General features: G+C 46.2%; 9 non-coding genes across 9 annotated transcripts; 6 read left to right on the top strand and 3 right to left on the bottom strand.

Moving 5' to 3' along the window:
* Positions 1–655: 655 nt before the first annotated feature.
* On the top strand, positions 656–737 carry trnas-gcu (transfer RNA serine (anticodon GCU)). Its single transcript has one exon. It is a non-coding gene; the product is annotated as a tRNA-Ser (tRNA).
* A 712-nt stretch (positions 738–1,449) lies between these two features.
* Positions 1,450–1,523, bottom strand: trnai-aau (transfer RNA isoleucine (anticodon AAU)). Its single transcript has one exon. It is a non-coding gene; the product is annotated as a tRNA-Ile (tRNA).
* A 2,286-nt stretch (positions 1,524–3,809) lies between these two features.
* trnav-aac (transfer RNA valine (anticodon AAC)) lies at positions 3,810–3,882 on the top strand. The gene has a single exon. It is a non-coding gene; the product is annotated as a tRNA-Val (tRNA).
* An 847-nt stretch (positions 3,883–4,729) lies between these two features.
* On the top strand, positions 4,730–4,801 carry trnae-uuc (transfer RNA glutamic acid (anticodon UUC)). The gene has a single exon. It is a non-coding gene; the product is annotated as a tRNA-Glu (tRNA).
* Positions 4,802–6,891: 2,090 nt separating this feature from the next.
* On the top strand, positions 6,892–6,965 carry trnat-agu (transfer RNA threonine (anticodon AGU)). Its single transcript has one exon. It is a non-coding gene; the product is annotated as a tRNA-Thr (tRNA).
* Positions 6,966–12,736: 5,771 nt separating this feature from the next.
* Positions 12,737–12,808, top strand: trnad-guc (transfer RNA aspartic acid (anticodon GUC)). Its single transcript has one exon. It is a non-coding gene; the product is annotated as a tRNA-Asp (tRNA).
* Positions 12,809–13,442: 634 nt separating this feature from the next.
* trnav-cac (transfer RNA valine (anticodon CAC)) lies at positions 13,443–13,515 on the bottom strand. The gene has a single exon. It is a non-coding gene; the product is annotated as a tRNA-Val (tRNA).
* A 451-nt stretch (positions 13,516–13,966) lies between these two features.
* trnae-uuc (transfer RNA glutamic acid (anticodon UUC)) lies at positions 13,967–14,038 on the bottom strand. Its single transcript has one exon. It is a non-coding gene; the product is annotated as a tRNA-Glu (tRNA).
* Positions 14,039–16,392: 2,354 nt separating this feature from the next.
* trnam-cau (transfer RNA methionine (anticodon CAU)) lies at positions 16,393–16,465 on the top strand. Its single transcript has one exon. It is a non-coding gene; the product is annotated as a tRNA-Met (tRNA).
* Positions 16,466–21,405: the final 4,940 nt, after the last annotated feature.

Below are 21,405 nucleotides of genomic sequence, written 5' to 3'. Positions count from 1 at the left end.
AAAAAAACATTGCTGACTTCTTTTTTTTTTTGCCAGCCACGAGTGCTGATTAGCAAGGTTTGTATTTCATGTTTTGCAAGTTGCATCCATTATAAGAAAAACAAGTTGTTCAAGACAGGAAATGAATGCTTGCATTTAATTAAGTCTAGCCGTAGGCGGTTGTCCATAATGACCAGTTCTGTTCGAGAAGACAGAACAAAAAAGGCACCGCTGGGATTCGGAGCCAGGGTCTCCTGTGTACTAGACAGGCACCTTAAGCAACTAAGCCACGGCGCCCCAGGAGAGCTGTCCTTTGACAGCCACTTGGACACACCACTCAGACACATCTGCATTCGGTGTGTGCTCCGCCTGCTTGCTGAGCAAGTTGCCACCTTTACATATAATAGCAACATCAACACCAAGAGAAAGGGTGACAAATGGCTTTTATCTGGAACTTTTCATGTCCAAGGAGCTCAATGTGCTTTCTGTGTACAACAGGGCCACTGAACTCCACACTGGCCACTGAACCACAGCAGTGGCTTGCTGGCTTGACATCTCCCAAGGAAAATGTTGAAATCGCATGTGGAACAGGAAAATGACCCTCGAGTACGGGGGAAAAAAAAGAAAAAGATCATCTGGAGCGCGCCAACCCATGTCCGGACAGCGCAGATCCCTCGACGAGGTGGCCGAGTGGTTAAGGCGATGGACTGCTAATCCATTGTGCTCTGCACGCATGGGTTCGAATCCCATTCTCGTCGCGCTCCATGTCTGACACATGTGCCCGTTCGGCGTTGGCCCTCCTGTCGTTTGCTCCGGTTCTAGAGCCGTGCATTTTCTAGCGGTGGCTGAACATGGTATAGTAGGCTAACGTCGGTATCGAGCAGTAACAGTAACGGTATTTACGTGTCGCTGCTGCCAAGTGGCTCTGGGTTGAGACCGCGTTTTCACTTACTTGCAACGCAAATGGAGAAGGCGATTTTTGACAGTCTCTCGAGAGACCGCGCTAGGTGTTTAGGGATAGACTTTGTCAGTTCCCCCTGGGATGGTGGCCTCTCAAATAGTTTGTGATTCCTTATACAGTAGAAGCCTGCTTCGTGGCTTAAATCCAAGCTAAGGAAACGAGTTAGAGGTCTGATGCAGAACTGCGAATTCAATGAAGGGGAACACTACAGTACATTGCACTGTATGTGTGAGGAAAGCTGCCCCCTTCAGTCCCTTGTCGACCGAACAGAGGACTGTAAAGGATACCGCCAAGAAACTTAAGGATTTACCATATTAAACATTGGAAATCCAACCACTTGCATTTGTGACACTTGATTTTGGCTCCACCTAAGACACTCTTAAATCTTCAAACACTTTTCTCTTCTCACGCAACACTCTTGTCTGTCGGCACTATGTGGCAGCGTTGCATGACAACCCCTCTCACCACGGAAAGGAACCTAACAGCTTTGGTAAGAGGAGAAAAGGACCTGGCCCGTACGGGGCTCGAACCCGCGACCTTGGCGTTATTAGCACCACACTCTAACCAACTGAGCTAACCAGCCTCACGACAGTGCTCCTCTCTGTGCTGCAAAAAATCAAACTCAGGGAATTTCTTTTGCCCTCCTTTGAATAGAAAGCCGTGTAATTCAGTGTACGGGCTTTCTCGTGCAGTTTCATGGTTCTTGTAACCCAAATCCTACACTGGCCTGAAGTGCCCCCCCATTTCACAGCATTTTTCAGCTGATTTAAAATGTACCTAAAGGAGAAGCATTATTGAAGACCATCAATTACCAAGAGCTTTTGTCAAAGGTTTTGGTGGTCATTTTGAATGACCACAGAACGCTGTGACCTCGGTTTTACATCTCATCCAAAAGACAGCGCCCTTTTACAACACAGCAACTCCGTCACTATACTGGGGCATTGGGACCCGCACAGACCTCAGGGTGAGCGCCCCCCCGCCGGCACCATTAACACCGCTTCCAGCTGGAAGCTTTGTTTTTCCCTGTAGCTCACCCTTATTCGGGTACTGACCTGGCTCACACCTGCTTAGCTTCAGTGGGTTTTCAGTTGCGAGTTGCAAGGGGATGCAAGTGATGGAGCCGCTCGCTGCAAAAGCCACTGCATTGGCCGGGAATCGAACCCGAGCCTCCCGCATGGCAGGCGAGAATGCTACCACTGAACCACCAATGCTCAGTGCCTGGGCCTTCAAAAAAGACGCTTTTTTGGTGCTCTGTGCAAAGTGCATCGACATCTGCTTCCAGCTGCAAAATGCCATTCGCGGATGCTGAAGAACTTATTTCCAAGGCAGCGGGTACAAGCGATTGGGCGTTTTAAAACCACCAGGAACAGCAAAGAGGCGCACTTCTTTGCTTGCGCCGAAACACACCGACTGGAGGCAGATAACGTAGTCGGCAGGATTCGAACCTGCGCGGGGAGACCCCAATGGATTTCTAGGCCATCGCCTTAACCACTCGGCCACGACTACAGCAAGCCCCACAGCCGCTGCGTTCTTGCTACAATCTTACCTGGATCGCGAGACGCCGGCGGAAGCCTATTTCAAAGTCGTTTTCCGTTTCAAAAAAACATTTCCAAAATACAAGCCTTGCAGACAGACACGCCTCAGAGGACTTAAGGGTGGCTTCATGTCGGAATGATAAAGTCTCCCCGTCCGGACATGAAAATGCCACTTTGTTACAGACAAAAAAAGAATCAACAACAGAGAAATGCCCACAAGCATTTGAAAAGCCGCACCACGTCGCACTTGAAATAGCTCTTACATTAGTGGAAAACACAAACGACCAACTCGGAATGACTTGCTTTGGACGCTTTTCAAAGCGTTCTTTGTGCACGACGACTGCGCCGCCTAGCAGATACAAATGGGTTGTACAACTTTGAAGTAGCAAATGGAAGAGGGCTAAGCCTCCTCTCTTTTAGCCCAGGTTCGATCTGTCTCCCAGAATCACCAGGGCGCACGCACACACACACACCTGTGCCGTTGAAGTGCTCTGCTTCATTTCTAAGGGCAACTCAACATTCACTCCTACCCCGAGTGCAGAAAAGACAGCGTCTGCAGCAGCAGCAGCTCAGGTCTCTGCACAGGAGCTAAGCTGCCCCCATCTCCTCTGCTCTGCTCTGCGGCTCCTGCGGAGCGGAGTCCTGCCTGGAGCCGTGTTTGCAGGCGGCAGCTCCCCGCACCCTGTCTGTGCGTCGTGTCCAAGAGCTCCTGGGAGGAAGAGAGAGCCCTCCCACTCGGGGGCTTTTCCACGGTCTGTGTGAGGAGGGGCGGGTGTGTCCAGCAGCTTATCGAGCGGAAGCCTGGGGCGGCGGAGAGCTGTGATCGTGCAGACCTTGAGGTGTCACCTCTTTGTCTGCTTTCCCGCCCCCCCTCCGCCCAAGCTCTGCTCCAAAGTAGCCCGGCAACCCCTCACACCTGCACGTGTCACAACCTAAGGTGTGGTCATGAGACACCCATGGGGTGTTGTTCTGTTCTTGCTAATTGTTTCCTGCCCGTCGCAGGCAGGAGTCCATGCGAGGAAGATGCGCTGGACAGAGCTCAGAGGGCGCAGCTGGGTGGCTTTCCTTCTGAGTGACGTTCCTGCAACACTCTCCCGCTCCTCTTGGTGCGCTCATGCCGCAACACAGGAAGGCTGGAGCAGGTGGCTGTGCGCTCTGTCCACCGCCGAAATAGCTCAGTTGGGAGAGCGTTAGACTGAAGATCTAAAGATCCAGGGTTTCGGTATTTTGTTTCATCGCGCCCTTTGTTCCTCTCTCCAGCGCCCCCTGCCTAAAGTGACGCTTCCCTTTCTCAGCCGGAAACGCAAGCGAGACACCAGCAACTGTCCCTGCAGGTTTCCGTAGTGTAGCGGCTATCACGTTCGCCTAACACGCGAAAGGTCCCCGGTTCGAGACCGGGCGGAAACAGCCTCGTTCTGCATGCTCCTGTACTTCACAGAGGTATTGAGCGACCGGTCATTTGTTCCCAATGTATTTCCGGTGCCTTCATGCAGTCTTGTACCAAACGCACGTTCCGTCTGTACACGGAGCCGATCATTTGCAATTGGGTTGTGCCGACAGACCAGGACGAGCCTTGTCGGCTCAAAAGCAGCGCAGGACCTGCAAGAACAGCAGAAAGATTAGCATCCAGCGGGGGCTTCTTAGTGAGCCCAAGATCTCATCAAGAATCGGCTCCACCAACAGGGCTGGGCGCATTGTTCCATTCTCCGACCACTCTCGGTGTAAACAAGTCCCTCCTGGTCTCTGCTTGAATTGCACTTTCCTACGTTTGCTTTGGTGTAACTGGCTTCCCCTGCATGGGCGAATGTGAAGAAGATCCTTAGTAAGTAATTGAAGAAACCCGAGAAGAGGTCAGAGTGGCCTCTGTCGTTCATCAACGATCCAGTCAGGCAGTACTCCTCTGTAAAGCGCCGTTCGTTCACATCGATTGGCTTTTTTTTGCCTTCATTCGTGCAAGTAGTAAAAGCAGACGCCCCTATTCTGCCGTGACCCGGATTCGAACTGGGGTTGTTGCGGCCACAACGCAAAGTACTGACCACTATACGATCACGGCGAGTTACCGATACACACGTGGCAGGGCGGAAAAGGCTGTGCTCTCTTCGTGTGACATAATTCGGAAAAGTCCTGACGTTGCATTTCAACTGAGCCCCAGTATACATCGACCCTTCGACACTCTGAGTGACAACTCTCTTGCGTGTTTTCTAATATTTCTGTGGTTTGCTTGCATGATGCCCGGAACAGCAGGGTTGCGTGCTCCCATATGGTCTAGCGGTTAGGATTCCTGGCTTTCACCCAGGCGGCCCGGGTTCGACTCCCGGTATGAGAACGTGTTAATTTTGCCTCCTGCTTTCCAAAAGATCAGCACCGTGTACGAAGGAGCCGCATTAAAACTACTCGAACGTGCAAAACGTGCGAGAAGAGGGGGCGCTTGTTTCCAGCCGAAACTTCTCGCGTGTGAGACGAGCTGACCATCGCTGCAGGAGGTGGGAGGGTTACTCTGGTAGACAGGGCTGACCTTTGGCAATAGGATTTATACTCTCCAAGATGATATTTGCACTTTCTGGAGAGGCGATTTTCTCCACTTCAGTAGCCCGATTTCGTCGATTGCGTGGAGAGGGCTGTAGAATGTGGCGCCGCCTTTCCTGCTCCGTCCATGACAGGCGTGCTGGACTCTGGAGAGAGAGCACGGTCCATCAGCGCACACCAATAAAGGCACTGGAAGCCGCTGAATCGCATTGGCGAAGCTCAGCACTGGGCCGCTGGGCACATCTGACCACTGTTTCCGTAGTGTAGTGGTTATCACGTTCGCCTCACACGCGAAAGGTCCCCGGGTGGAAACGGACTTCAGACTTCTTTTGTCGCCACGCACAAAAGGGGATTGGGGATTCGCCTAGCGCTGTTATCGAACAGACCCACTCACCTCTTAGTGTGGCGGGATCTGCACAGTGCATGTCGCAGCGCATCCTGCTTTCACTTCAATGCGCGTCCTGATGTACCCCTGTCTCCCGCGTGACAGGTGGGGACAGGTGACAGGTCCTATACTAATGAGGAAGACATCGCTCTCTCCGACCCCCCGGCATCGTGTCCCGACCCACCGTGCTGGAAGCCGACGCGTGCTGTGATTCCTTTACGGAGCAGAAATGACAACCGAGGAGCCGAGAGATCATTTCAGCATTTCGCGTCTGAACGGAAAACACAAACAACCAACTCAGAATGACTTGCCTTTGACGCTTTTCAAAGCGTTCTTTGTGCACGACGACTGCGCCGCCTAGCAGATACAAATGGGTTGTACAACTTTGAACTAGTAAATGGAAGAGGGCTAAGCCTCCTCTCTTTTAGCCCAGGTTCGATCTGTCTCCCAGAATCACCAGGGCGCACACACACACACCCGTGCCGTTGAAGTGCTCTGCTTCATTTCTAAGGGCAACTCAACATTCACTCCTACCCCGAGTGCAGAAAAGACAGCGTCCGCAGCAACAGCAGCTCAGGTCTCTGCACAGGAGCTAAGCTGCCCCCATCTCCTCTGCTCTGCGGCTCCTGCAGAGCGGAGTCCTGCCTGGAGCTGTGTTTGCAGGCGGCGGCTCCCCACGCTCTGTCTGTGCGTCGTGAAATTAATTAATAACGTTAATAAATTTATAAAGTTAATTTATAAAGTTAATAAAGTTATAAATTAGAAATTAATAACGATATAATTATATTCATGTACCGCAACACAAGAATAGTACACGCTGTACATTGTCTGTCGATAATGTTTCTGTAGTGCTTTAGTGGGTTAGGTTCCTGACTTCCATGTCACACGGTCTATGATTGAATCCCATGGAACTATGACTTTATTTTTTAACAAACATTTCTTTGAAAAAATGAAACGTTTCCCTTGGTCAGAGATTAAATAAAACCTCACTTTTTTAGGTTTTACTGTGCAGAGTGAGGTTTTACCTCACTTTTTTTGAGCAGAAGGTTTACTGTGACCTGAGAAGGGCCGGCATCCAATCACGGTGGTAAATACACACAAGCTCTCACTCATCTGAGCTACACGGCTACCAAGATGATCTCGGGTGCGCCGAGCTGGTACGGAACATATTGAACTGATCGACGGCGAATTGTCTCTCAGACAGGCTTTTCACCTCTAAGCTCCCTGACTGACAGTGATCAGCTAGGTAGTGAAACAGTCAGCTGCTTCTAAGCCTTAAACAGCTGCATCTCGGTGCTTCCACGGAGAGATGATTTGAAAGCCGAACATCACCCATTGGGAACACCTTACTATCACTAGTTTAAGAGACTCTTAAGGTCTTGCAGAGGTGCCTGTCTAATAGCATGCGCTTTGCAAGCTATAGGTGTTTAGGCTGAGGCAGAATGCCTAACAAAATGTTTTTCTAAAGGTGTGTCCAAGTGGCTGCAAAAGGACAACACTCCCGGGGCACTGTGGCTTAGTTGGTTAAAGCGCCTGTCTAGTAAACAGGAGATCCTGGGTTCGAATCCCAGCGGTGCCTTCTTTGTTCTGTCTTCTTGAACAGTACTGGTCATTATGGACAACCGCCTACGGCTAGACTTAATTAAATGCAAGTATTCATTTCCTGTCTTTAACGCGACTTGTTTTTCTTAAAATGGATGCAACTTGCAAAACATGAAATACAAACCTTGCTAATCAGCGCTAGCGGCTGGCAAAAAAAAAAGAAGTCAGCAATGTTTTTTTCTTTAACCTTAACCCTACTAATGGAGAAGAGTTAAACGACCGAGTCTATGCAGCTTAAACGGTGCGCACGTCGGGTTCTTAGCTGGTAAATCACGCTCACCCCAGTCCTTAATCTTTTAAAGAGGATACAAAATTGAACCTAGTCGCCACATCACATACATCCTGTTCAATGATAAAAAGGTAACATCTATCCTCGCTCCAGACTAAATCTCACGTTGAGGGCATATTTTTTTTCACTTTACCGTGAGTCGGGCTCGGCTGCACAGAGGAGAGAGCAGAGCAATGAGGTCACGGGGACAGGGGAGTCACACGCTGGTGGTTTGAATACGCGGAAGATCACTGAGGGATCCACAGTATATGGACCCTCCGTGCGCCATCAGTCCGCACTCCGGACTCTGAATCCTGCCATCCGAGTTAAGATCTCGGCGGAACCTGAGGCACAGTTCCTTCTTAAAACGTAATCTGGTGAGCATTTCTAGAATCGTACTTGTATAGATGCAGCCTTTAATGTGTTGCTAGGTTAAAATTGATGACTTCTTGTATTTCAGTAGGCAACTGCCCTCTTGATTTCGGATTTAATTTCTTTATTACAGGGGCGCTTTTATGATGACAGAGTCATGTTCAGGTACTTTGCTTGATTGAGGAAGCTCATTTCGGACTCTGTGATCTGCTCACCTGGAAAGGTCTGCTGTACTACTACAAGAGAGAAGTAGAGTCTGGAAGAAGGGACAATTTTATGATGCTTTGGAAGGTAATGTTTTTTTTTTCTTTGAAATCGAAATGAATCAGAATAGCAGTGCAAAAGACAAACTCTTTGGTTTGGTTTAAAGAGATATGGTTTTAAAACAGACAACATGTAGAAAACAGGTGTTTCTCACTTTTGGAAAAGAATGGACCGGGGGTAATATTTTACTAGTTGCAGGGCTGAGCTCACTGGGTTACAGTCCTGCAGTGTTACACCAGGTCCAGTGGCGCAATGGATAAGGCGTCTGATTACGAATCAGGAGATTGTAGGTTTGACTCTTACCTGGCTCGGGTCATTTTTAAACACATCGGGCTGCTCCCTAAGTAGTCTGTGCTACTTACTGCATTGTAATCGTACCCAGTAAGAGATTTCCTTCATGAACGGTAGAAATATTCTCTTGTCTGTCTCTTGTTTGTATAGAACTGAATGTCCCTGACAATGTACTGTTAGTTTTAATTGAAGAACGGCATTTGTGTTCAAATATACCAGACAAGTTTATGTAACTGCTCATGCGACACTCAGTTGTAATTAGTCAAGAAATAAAGTCGAACAACAGCTGCGGGTTTGATTCTGAACGTATCAGATTGCAGCGCCTTTTACTTCCATTGACAAATGATAGAGATTCGAAGAGAGATCCTTCAGACCAGCAAGCAAACCCACGGCTATTTCGGTTTTCTATCTAGGCAACGTTGGTGTTTGCAATAGCATACATGAAAGCGTGATGCAATTTCTGTGGCTACATTTGTTGCACGTCATGCACAGTAAGAGTGTTTCTAACACCAAATAAAAAGTCAACAATTAGCGATCACGCCTTCTCCTCAGTTAACCCACTGAAACCCTTGCTGTTAACAGTTCTTTACTGCGTGCTTTACCAGCACCTACATATCGTGTCGGTTCTTTCAGCTTTATTCATTAGGTTTTCAAAGGCATAAGCAGAGCACCAGAGGTGCGAAGGCAAAGTGTGTGGTTATCTGAAGAATTGATGTCCATGGCAGCAGGTCCAAGCGATTTCGCGTTGTTATAGTACCAGGAAAGGAGAAGCGGCACTTCGCCTCTGCCGCGCAGGCACAAGGCGACATGCGGCAGACGCCGGAGTCAGCAGGTTTCGAACCTGCGCGGGGAGTCCCCAACGCATTTCGATCCCATCGCCTTAAACACTCGAGCACGACAAATGCGAGCTCGCCGCCGCCGCATTCCTCCTATAATCAAACACGGACTGCGAGGTGGCTGCGGATACCTTTTTAAAGTTGCTCTCCGTTAAAAAAAAATACCTTTCACAAGATACGTGCCGGCAGACAGACACACCTCAGAGGGTTTAAGGCTGGCTTCACGTTCAAATGATAAAGTCCCCCCGTCCGGATGTCAAAATGCAACTTTGGCAGACAGAACAAACATCAACAAACCACAAATGTGGACAAGGATTTTACAAGCTGCACCACACTGCACTTTCAAAAGCATTTACGTTCGTGTTAGACGCAGGACTTGCCTTTGATTTGCGCGCTTACGAACGTCATGGAAAACGAAACAAAACTAAAGCCCTCAGCTCCTGCACGTGATTATAATGCCGTTACGTGTCGAAGCAGTAATTTACGTCATCCTACCACTGCAACACGGGGAATAGAGAGAAATGAGCACACGCTACGAATCGTCTCAATCACTCCCTAGAGTCGTAAGGCGCATTGAAGGGTGCACCCCCATCATTAATCGTTGCGCCTCTGTGAAAGGAAAGCTCTTGGGCAGTCTTTGAAACAGCTCGGATGAAACACTTGATTGCTTCCATGTGCATCTGGAGCCCACCCAGTGGGCAAAAGACGTATAATATACGTCTATTAAACGCATACCTTATACGTCTAAATGTGGTCTACAATTCGTCTAGAATGAAATTCTAATATACGTCTAAAGTTATACGTCAATTATACGTCTATGTTTAGACGTTCATTATACATAAATGGTTGGAGTTCTATTATACGGATAAATTTAGAGGACTATTATACATATATGGTTGGAGTTCCGGATAACTTTAGAGGTCTATTATACGGATAACTTTAGAGGACTATTATACGTATATGGTTAGAGGTCTATTATACGTATAACTTTAGAGGTCTATTATACGTATATGGTTAGAGGTCTATTATACGTATAACTTCAGAGGTCTATTATACGTATATGGGTAGAGGTCTATTATACATCAAAGATAGATTTTATAGGTGTAGAAACAAGTAAACCAAGCCAATGATTAGATTTAGAAATGTATTCTGAAAATACACATTCACACCTGAAACATATGTATTTCAAATTATACATTGTATACAATCAATCAACAATCAACATATGGGCAATAATCATAAAAAAACACAACTAGTCTTAAACTTCAGCTACAAATTCTGGTAACATGGCAATATACAGTATAGTAATGACAAACACAAAACTAATTACATTAACACACTAACTCAAAACCACATTTTGATTCAAATATACATTTTAAAATGTACAACTTCTATATTTCCAAGAAAAAAAAATATTACAATGGAAGTTAAGATGATTTTTTTCCACTATTTGCAAACCCTGTCTAATTGTCCTAACAGTTAGAACCAAAAACCTATTATTTTCAGTGTCCAGATCTCCTGGCCCCCTGTCTTTCATATGCATTCTTCAAGTAACACATTGCATGCTCCTTTATTTCTTTTTCTGTTGATGTAGGGTGGGACTTCAGCACCGCAGCTAGGAGAAAATGATATAATATTACTTCCCAAATAAATGATGATTAATATCTTCTTTAGTATAATCTAAAAAGTGAACGGTTTACTAAGCTCAAAACTGAAATAAATGTATGAAATTTGGCTTGCATCATAGCAGTTGAGCAATAAAGTCTGTCCTAATTAAAGAGTACCCAAAGTTTGAAAGTACAACATAGAATAAGAATAGAGAAACGGCAAAACGATTTTGTGTCATCTTCCCCATTCACACTATTTTATGTGCCATTTTTTGCTTATTCACGTACTATTTTAATCAAAATAATATTAAGAAAGATCTGTATGTATTCAGATAGTATTATTATTGTTCATACTTACTCGTCAAAAGAGGATTGCTGAGATATTTGCGGATATACTTCTACGTTTGAAAAATGTGTCCAAAATTGTGACCAACGAATACTAGCAATGCATTGTGGTATATAACCGGAAAATATGCTGGGTTCGATATTTTCTCAACGTATGCGTTTATTAATGTTGTCGATATTATGGTTGAAATATAACATTGATAATACATCGCGGCTATGTGCCCCCTGCTATGAGCTGATGTGCAATTTTAACGCATGTAGTTAGTAAGGATCGGTCACTGTTGTATGGTATTATATATAATGACATTATGGAATAGGATGGGGACAGGCCTGGCATCACGGGGGGAGGGGGGAATGTTGCCCCTTCAGTTTTGGGCAAAAAGATTTACCTAACTTAATTTGCGCCCTAAAAAAATAGTTGTACTTTGTCAATGGTCAGACAACACTAAATGACAGGAACAGTCACTCAGTCTGTTTGATGGGCAGGAGGGCTATCCGTCCAGGAACTGCACATATCAGTGTCGTTATTGAGTGTCAACATTACGATCCTGTTTGCTCAGGTGGACCGATTCCTTGCAGTAGTTTATCATTATACTTAAAATCGTTATATAACTAGGACTAGTTATAGCAGTCTGTGCTTTCTGTTGGTTTTACAACATTTTTTCTTAACGATTCAGAACGTCCATGTAGCTGCAAAAATGAACGCTTATGGTACTTTTCGCTCCAGGCAATACTCTCCAGTGAGAGTGACGAAAAATGTGAAACTGAACTTCATCGCAAATACCAGATTGCTAGTCGATATCTTCTATCATAAAGCACTAATTAATGGCATAGCTGCGAGATTTCATTTGGGTAGCTGCACCGTACAGCTCCGTTTCAACCGAAATATCACCCCCGCTCAGAATTTCAGACGCCCCCCTACAGATTTTTCCCCGGGCACCGCGCACTGATGGGGGACGGGGTTTCCAGGAAATGGTATCAACTTTTCTCAAGAAAATAAAAATAGAAACTCTATAGGCACTCAAACATTTTACTGTTTTTTTTTCAGGCAGGTGGCAAGACCCCTCCGCAAAACCCTTGTATGCCAAGCTGTGGGCATTGATTCGTCGAATATACGTATATTCACGGCGAAAATACGGCTATACGTATATATACGTCGCCTCGACGTATAATCAACGTCGAATTGCAACCGTAAAATCGACGACATTAATAAATGCATATATAACGTCGAAAACACATCTAACACTAGGAGTATACGGCACTCTGCACAGTGTACGAAGTAAATTATTTTCGCAGTAATTAATTTACACGTGTATAATAAATATAGTAAATATAATTAATTACTGCGAAAATAATTTACTTCGTACACTGTGCAGAGTGCTGTATACTCCTAGTGTTAGATGTGTTTTCGACGTTATATATGCGTTTATTAATGTTTATTTCACAGTGTCGTGCACCTTTTCATTGCTCTCGCTTTCAGAGCCTCCGCACGGCACACGACTCGACATCAGGAAGCACATTGAAGTGAAAGCAGGGAGCGCTGCGACATGCACTGTGCAGATCCCGCCACACTAAGAGGTATATAAGCGTCAAAGGCAAGTCATTCCGAGTTGGTCGTTTGTGTTTTCCGTTCAGACGCGAAATGCTGAAATGATCTCTCGGCTCCTCGGTTGTCATTTCTGCTCCGTAAAGGAATCACAGCACGCGTCGCCTTCCAGCACGCTGGGTCGGGACACGATGCCGGGGGTCGGAGCGTGTGATGTCTTCCTCGTTAGTATAGTGGCAAGTATCCCCGCCTGTCACGCGGGAGACCGGGGTTCGATTCCCCGACGGGGAGTAGCTTTTCTTTTACCTCCTTAGAGAAAGGACTGCCTTTCACTTCTCTGTTTTCTAACACAGCGTCGTGCACCTTTTCATTGCTCTCGCTTTCAGAGCCTCCGCACGGCACAAGACTCGACATCAGGAAACACATTGAAGTGAAAGCAGGGAGCGCTGCGACATGCACTGTGCAGATCCCGCCACACTAAGAGGTGAGTGGGTCTGTTCGATGCACAAAGAACGCTTTGATAAGCGTCAAAGGCAAATCATTCCGAGTTGGTCGTTTGTGTTTTCCGTTCAGACGCGAAATGCTGAAATGATCTCTCGGCTCCTCGGTTGTCATTTCTGCTCCGTAAAGGAATCACAGCACGAGTCGGCTTCCAGCACGGTGGGTCGGGACACGATGCCGGGGGTCGGAGAGAGTGATGTCTTCCTCGTTAGTATAGGACCTGTCACGTGGACCTGTCACCTGTCCCCACCTGTCACGCGGGAGACCGGGGTACATCAGGACGCGCATTGAAGTGAAAGCAGGATGCGCTGCGACATGCACTGTGCAGATCCCGCCACACTAAGAGGTGAGTGGGTCTGTTCGATCACAGCGCTAGGTGAATCCCCAATCCCCTTTTGTGCGTGGCGACAGAAGAAGTCTGGTCTGTTTCCGCCCGGTTTCGATCCGGGGACCTTTCGCGTGTGAGGCGAACATGATAACCACTACACTACGGAAACTGTGGTCAGATGTGCCCAGCGGCCCAGCGCTGAGCTTCGCCAATGCGATTCAGCTGCTTCCAGTGCCTTTATTGGGGTGCGCTGATGGACCGTGCTCTCTCTCCAGAGACCAGCACGCCTGTCATGGACGGAGCAGGAAAGACGGCGCCACATTCTACAGCCCTCTCCACGCAATCGACGAAATCGGGCTACTGAAGTGGAGAAAATCGCCTCTCCAGAAAGTGCAAATATCATCTTGGAGAGTATAAATCCTATTGCCGAAGGTCAGCCCTGTCTACCAGAGTGACCCTCCCACCTCCTGCAGCGATGGTCAGCTCGTCTCACACGCGAGAAGTTTCGGCTGGAAACAAGCGCCCCCTCTTCTCGCACGTTTTGCACGTTGAGTAGTTTTAATGTGGCTCCTTCGTACACAGTGCTGATCTTTTGGAAAGCAGGAGGCAAAATTGACACGTTCCCATACCGGGAGTCGAACCCAGGCCGCCTGGGTGAAAACCAGGAATCCTAACCGCTAGACCATATGGGAGTGCACAACCCTGCTGTTCCGGGCATCATGCAAGCAAACTACATAAATATGAGAAAACACGCAAGAGAGTTGTCACTCAGAGTGCCGAAGGGTCGATGTATACTGGGGCTCAGTTGAAATGCAACGTCAGGACTTTCCCGAATCATGTCACACGAAGAGAGCACAGCCTTTTCCGCCCTGCCACGTGTGTATCGGTAACTCGCCGTGATCGTATAGTGGTCAGTACTTTGCGTTGTGGCCACAACAACCCTGGTTCAAATCCGGGTCACGGCAGAATAGGGGCGTCTGCTTTTACTACTTGCATGAATGAAGGCAAAAAAAAGCCAATCGATGTGAACGAACAGCGCTTTACAGAGGAGTACTGCCTGACTGGATCGTTGATGAACGACAGAGGCCACTCCGACCTCTTCTCGGGTTTCTTCAATGACTTACTAAGGATCTTCTTCACATTCGCCCATGCATGGGAAGCCAGTTACACCAAAGCAAACGCAGGAAAGTGCATTTCATGCAGAGACCAGGAGGGACCTGTTTACACCAAGAGTGGTCGGAGTATGGAACAATGCGCCAAGCCCTGTTTCTGGAGTCGATTCTTGATTAGATCTTGGGCTCACTAAGAGGCCCCCGCTGGGTACTAATCTTTCTGTTGTTCTCGCAGGTGTTGCGCTGCTTTTGAGCCGACAGAGCTCGTCTTGGTCTGTAGGGATAGCCCAATTGCAAATGATCGGCTCCAGGTACAGAAAAAACGTGCGTTTGGTACAAGAGTGCATGAAGGCACCGGAAATACATTGGGAACAAATGACTGGTGGTTCAAGACCTCTGTGAAGTGCAGGAGCGTGCAAGAAGAGGCTGTTTGCACCCAGTCTCGAACCGGGGACCTTTCGCGTGTTAGGCGAACGTGATAGCCGCTACACTACGGAAACCTGTAGGGACTGCTGCTGGTGTCTCGCTTGCGTTTCGGGCTGAGAAAGGGACGCGTCACTTTAGGCAGAGGGCGCTGGAGATAGGAACAAAGGGCGCGATGAAACAAAATGCCGAAACCCGGGATCGAGCCAGGGACCTTTAGAACATACTCTCACGAATCGTTAGAATACGTGCGTTTGATCATCAATTGCGTAACAACCACATTCGTTCGACTTGAGCCATCAAGCTCATAGTTTTCAAATCTTGAAAGCTGTCATTGAGCACATCATAGTCTGCAGTACGCCACGTAACTTGCGTACTTCAACAGAAAGAAGAGCAGACAGCTCCATAAATATGCGAGGCGCAGAGAGTGCAAGGCGAGCCGCACACGTTTCGGTGACTGAGAGAGGGCAGTTTTTGCTTCTGCATTTCCCAAGTAAGGACGCATGACAACAAGCGATCGCGGTGCTCATTTACGACATAGTGGTGATGAGTTTTCAGTACGTGTTCTTTTGAACGAGCAATGAGGTTGCTGCCTTGGACAGCTGACTGCACGCTCTCATTGTGCCACGTGATGAGTATTCACCAGGCTCGTTCAGTCATTAGTCACATTCCATCGTTTGCCATAAGCAGATGCTGCAAGGTGATGTGGATATCAGTTCCCAGTCTTGTGGACGAGGACAAAAAGAACACACAAGGGCTCATTCGCAAGTTGAACCCAGGACCTCCCACACCCTAAGTGAGAATCATACCCCTAAACCAATGAGCCACGGCAGCACTTTCCATTTTATTCTGTCAGCGAGCTTGAGGACGGGGGAGAGGCGTCATTCGCTCGTCCAGTCAGACCTTCATCAATAAGTCAAGAAAGCCGCAATTACACGACTGCCTTGCAGACGAAGGGCAGTGAACTGCACCCGGTAAGAGGGGAACAAGCGGCACTAGGCGACACCGAGGCATGAGCCCCAGCGAGGGGGGTTAGCTTGCATGGTACAGCGCTCGCTTTGCATGCGAGAGGTAGCGGGATCATTTCCCACGTCCTCCAGGTGTGTGCTTAGAGCTTGATGTGCCGAAAGGTGTCCTTTAGCCTGTGGTCACGCCTTGCATGGAGAGCGTCATGCAGCTGTCAATCATTTCGCAGCCACGCCCCCTCTTCATCTTCTCTCTGCCTTAAGCGTCTCCGCCACTCTCTCTTGACATTTCATGTCAGCATGTCAGAAGTCCGAGTGACGTTTTTAATGGCTGAGTGAGGGCACGATGCTGAAGCAGAGAGGCCACTTCAGCCAGAGAGACTTGTGCTAGGTGAGATCTGAAAAACAGACTCGCAACAGAAACAGACCAAAAAAGTATCGGTGAGATCAAAAGGCAAATGCAACATCCAGCAGAGGGCGTCTAAAGATTAGGGAACGGGCGACTGAAATCCATGAGGCAAACTTTCCGGCTGTGTACTGCAGCTGGCCTCGTTGGCGTAGTTGGTAGCGCGTCAGTCTCATCATCTGAAGGTCCTGAGTTTGATCCTCACACGGGGCAGGGCTGCTTCCTCTCTTGCTCTTTTCAAACACTTGCGGCAACTGTTCGCTCATAACCACGTCTGGAATGCGTGACCTTTACACGGGGGAGAAGCAACGCCGCATCCCTTTTCTAAAGAACATTCACATTCAGAAATAAGTCAAGAAATTTGCCATTACTTTCGCTCGCGCTGCTGTCAGCCTGCCCATGTTGCCAAAGAAAGATTCACTCGGCGTCAACATGACAGAACAGCGATCACTTGAAAACACTATTCCACACTCCGTAAGCAAGAACTTCAGTGTTTGCAGTCACCCGATATGCCGATAGTCAAAGGAGCACAAAACACGAAGCGTCAAAAGACAAGATGAGTTGATGGAAAGAGCGTTGAATTGATGAGCACAAAAGTTCAGCTCGTACAATAGGCAACGAAGGTCCCGGCGTCATCATCGCACTTGAAAGGACTGCCTTGCAGACTAAGGGCAGTGGGAGGTTGCTGTTTTGAGATGGAGGCATTGGGATGGTGGGCCGAGATCTATTCTTCTTAAGGAATTCTTCATCGTGAAAGATCGGTCCACAGGTCATCCAAAGAACTTACAAATTTTTTGGACTCAGGGAATCACGTGCTTCCGGAAGGGAGTGAAGTGCTCAAACACATGACATGCCCCCTTGATCTCACATGCACAATTCTGCTGCAACATGCACAGCTACCGTCCACACCAGGCAGTGGGGCTTCAGCAGAATTTGCTACGCCACCTGCAATTACATATCCAGCTGCACACATATACATGGCCCCTCTGTCCTTTTCAGGATCTCAAAAAAAAGCATAGCGTGGTTTTCCTGCAACCTGATTGACCGCATCTCCCTCAGAATGTGCCCCGTTGCATTCATTGCTGAAGCAGGACGGAGGCTAACGGGCATGCCAGAACAGTTAGGCTCAGCGATCTCTCCAAAATATTGTGGTTGTAGTGGAAGAAATATGGTTTAAATTGTACCTTGGTATTTCAAACTCTCTCTAGAATGTTATCCATTTCTATTTTATTTTGACAGGAACTGGCTAATGACACTAGATGAAAAGAGAAGAAAGAAAACACAACGTTTCGGCCGTGGAGCCTTCTTCAGGTGTGAGGGCTCCACGGCTGAAATGTTGTGTTTTCTTTCTTCTCTTTTAAGCATGGAATAGACCTATTACTTGTTCCTTTGCAGCCTACGCATGCTGACACAGCTCCCCACCTGAACTGCTAATGATGCCTGGTAGTTTGTGGTACTTGGGTATTGTCTTATGTTTGCTCAAACTGCATATGTGTGATTGCATATTTTTGGGTATTTTCATATGTCAATATTTAATTCACTGACATTCCTGTATGCTTGGAAGAAAGGTAGATTGGATTTGGCACAGGACGCCTGCCCATATTTGTTGATCATTGTTGGGCTGGAAAAACAATGATAAAAAGTGTATGAAAAAAGCTCTCTCCAATATTTCCCTTCTCTTCGCCATGGTTACACTGCCCGTTCTTTCCGTCTTTGGTCCTTCTACAAAGATTCCAGGGCTCTTTTTCCACCATAATATCAGAATATTTTTTTCTCTTTTAAAGGCTGTAGGTGGGGTGTGATGGACTGTACCACTATCATAGAAGATTTTTTCAGGACACATCGCAGTTCCATAGTAGAATTTATCAATAGTAGAATTCCATAGGACATTATTTACCAACATATTACCCAGTGTGAGACTCTGCCAGTAAACCTCAGAGCATTGAGTTCTCCACTGATAAAGATGGCTGTCTGAAGTCATGAAATCCACTGCTGGGATGCCTGAGAGACAGTAATTGAATCTTGGCTGGAATTAGGCTTTCTATTAGTGTTGATCTTTGGGAATTATGTGGTAAAAAGGGAAAACTCCTTTACTTTAGTCACTTTGAATGTTCAAATGTACAGAACCTGCAAAACTAAGCAATGAAAAAAATCCATCACCACTCTCATGATAGCATAACTCATAGTCTCTGCTGTTATGTAACAATACACACTTTCAATTTTCTTATCGCCTGTCTCCAGAGAGAATGTTGTTAGTGCTGATGACCTTGAATTAGACCTTGTTAACTCTGTAAAACAATCTTCCTCTGCTTAGATTTTCACTCAGATTGATTTTGTTCTCAGATTATTCCTGGCAGGACTGAGTTTCTAGGAAATGAAAAGTGAAAGAAAAAGTACAGAAGATCAGCCCTTGAATATACAACATTGTGCAGTGAGATTGTTAAATGTATTAGCTGCTATCCTGTGCTAGAGCCTGTCGTGGTAAGCAGTGGATGACAGGATCTAGCATAGATACTAATGAAACACTGTTAATGAAAGATAAAACACTTGAGTCTTATTTTAGTTTTCCATTTCCCTTTCATTTGTGATGTACTGTACAACAGGCCACAGAACATGCACAAAAACAGATATGCACACATTCACACCAGGCAATGACAGTCTGCCCAGTCAGAATCTGAGCTGAGGTATCAGAATTCTGAATTCCCTGAATTCTGTCATGGATCATCCACAATAAGGGCAAAGTTTGAACACGAGGATCCCCAGGAGAGAGCCTAGTAACATAAATCTTGGAGCAAAAGCAGATGATTAACTTCATAGTTTGTGTGGTTGAGCCAAAGTTGAGCATGAGGATATGTGAGTCACCATTCTTAGAAATGGATCCAACTTCAGACAGGCGTCAAAAGTAAGAGTATACAGTGCTGGGGCAATGACACTTCAATGATCAGAAGGATAACAAGAGTTTTAATGCATTGAAATTGATTTTCTGGTGATGCACACTGTCATGGAACTATTAATTTTTTAAGGATCACTTACTGACGTCAGACAGCTGCCAATTCTCCAGACTGGAAGGATGAACAGTTTATCCCCCTAGGTACCATATTTCCATATTTCGAAGCATTGGAATAATACATGTCATACAGCAACATAAAAACAGGAAGACAAGTATCACAGCCCCTATAATCGGTGTTAGTAACTTAAAAGAAAAACATTCCCCCTGGCCCAAACAGTGATTCTAACCAGGAGAGAAAAGCCGGTGTATCTTTTATGCCTCTCTCTTTATTCACCTTGTCTTTTAGTTCTTTTAAATGCTGAATAGCGAGTGTAAGATTTCCGTAATCATAGTCATTAGCTGGAATATATGTACAACAGGAGTCTCCTACTAAAGCATAGACTCCTCCAGATGCTGCATTTTGAAGGTCCAGCACGAACCTGTTCTGAAGTGCCATTAATCTAACTCCCCTTAATTCTTGTTTGATAGCGTCTAAGCCTTCTAACATGATATTAATAAAAGAGTACATTTCATAAAAAGTCGCATGGGTGAGGCTGTAGAATGAGGCATTAAAGCACATATATAACAAGATGCATTAAATTTCTTTAACTTTACAGTATGATTTATAAATTTATACCACAAATTACTCATATCCCCCTCATTATCAGTTTCATTCAGCCAGTTTGTATACAAAGAGGCTTCGTGTTTAGATTCTTCCTCTTTTGGGGTGGTGACAGGCTTCTACATAAAAAGGAAAAAGGCTGTGCACATCAGTCCCAAGCAGGTTATCCCCATCTGTCCTTGTGGAGACATCACTCCTGCGCTTTGTTCAGTTCGTTTGTGACCTTTTTACAGTGGGAAGCATGAATCCAGGGCACCATTTCTGTGACCTTCACAGCAGTGGCAGTGGTCAGCAGCACCTGGTACAGCCCCCTCCACCTGAGTGAACACCATTTCTTTTTCCTGAAGTCTTTCACCAGAATCCAGTCTCCTTATTCACTCATTAGTTCTTACAGCACAGGTAAATCCCTGTGGGCTGGAGCCCAGCATAATCCTAGGCTTTTTTGGTCAACATTGGTCAACAGATTGGTCAACAACTGGGTAATAACTCTTAGAAAAATCTACACATTGTTCCCCTGCCTCAGCTGTGACGTTTTGTAGAACAATTCTAGCTGAAGTTGTAAAATTTCTCTTTGTTCCGTTCCTGCAAAACATCTTATTATGAACAAACAAACCACAATAATCATTTGCATCTAGGGGAATCACTCCCAAGGGTAACCCCCCTTAAAGCTATATTGTTCTACCCATCAGGTTCTGCCACTAGATAAGAGAACCTTTCCCATGAAATCATTTTTTGACCTTCATGATCCCTTCAGGGCGTACAATTAGCACAGAAGCAGCAGCTTTAGTCCACATGTTTTTCAAACAGGATATTAACGATATGATCATAACGAATAATACCAGACCCACAAATATGTATTGAACCAGAGACCCTCTCCATGTTCCTAGCACAGACTGTAGCCATGCACCAATACCCCAATCATCTGGATTGCAGGATTTACGAAGAAAATTATTTTCGCAGTAATTAATTTATTATATTTACTATATTTATTATACACGTGTAAATTAATTACTGCGAAAATAATTTACTTCGTACACTGTGCAGAGTGCCGTATACTCCTAGTTGCGGCACACACGATACATACAGTAAAAAGCCTCAGGCACTGTGTTAGATGTGTTTTCGACGTTATATATGCGTTTATTAATGTCGTCGATTTTACGGTTGCAATTCGACGTTGATTATACGTCGAGGCGACGTATATATACGTATAGCCGTATTTTCGCCGTGAATATACGTATATTCGACGAATCAATGCCCACTGGGTAAACTCTTGAGCAAACTCTGAACCAGCTCTAAGGAAACTAATCCGATTAGACGTTACTTTGACTCATCTTTTTACGCTCAGTGCTGGATTGCTCAAACTCCAGCTAGGGTTAGGGTTAGCATTCCCACGCTACTTCGACACTTTGTTTACGCTCAGTGCTGGATTTTGGGAACTTCAGGACGAGTGGGAATTTTCTCCTATCTGTCAATTCTGTTTTGTTTTGGAGACTCTTGGCTGCCTATGTTGTACAGTGCAGCGTGAAGGAAACATTTTCCAAA

The sequence above is a fragment of the Lepisosteus oculatus genome, unplaced genomic scaffold, assembly GCF_040954835.1.
Source record: "Lepisosteus oculatus isolate fLepOcu1 unplaced genomic scaffold, fLepOcu1.hap2 HAP2_SCAFFOLD_76, whole genome shotgun sequence".
Taxonomy (NCBI): Eukaryota; Metazoa; Chordata; class Actinopteri; order Semionotiformes; family Lepisosteidae; genus Lepisosteus; species Lepisosteus oculatus.
Note: the sequence above shows the minus strand (reverse complement) of the source record. Positions and strands in the feature narration are given on the sequence as shown.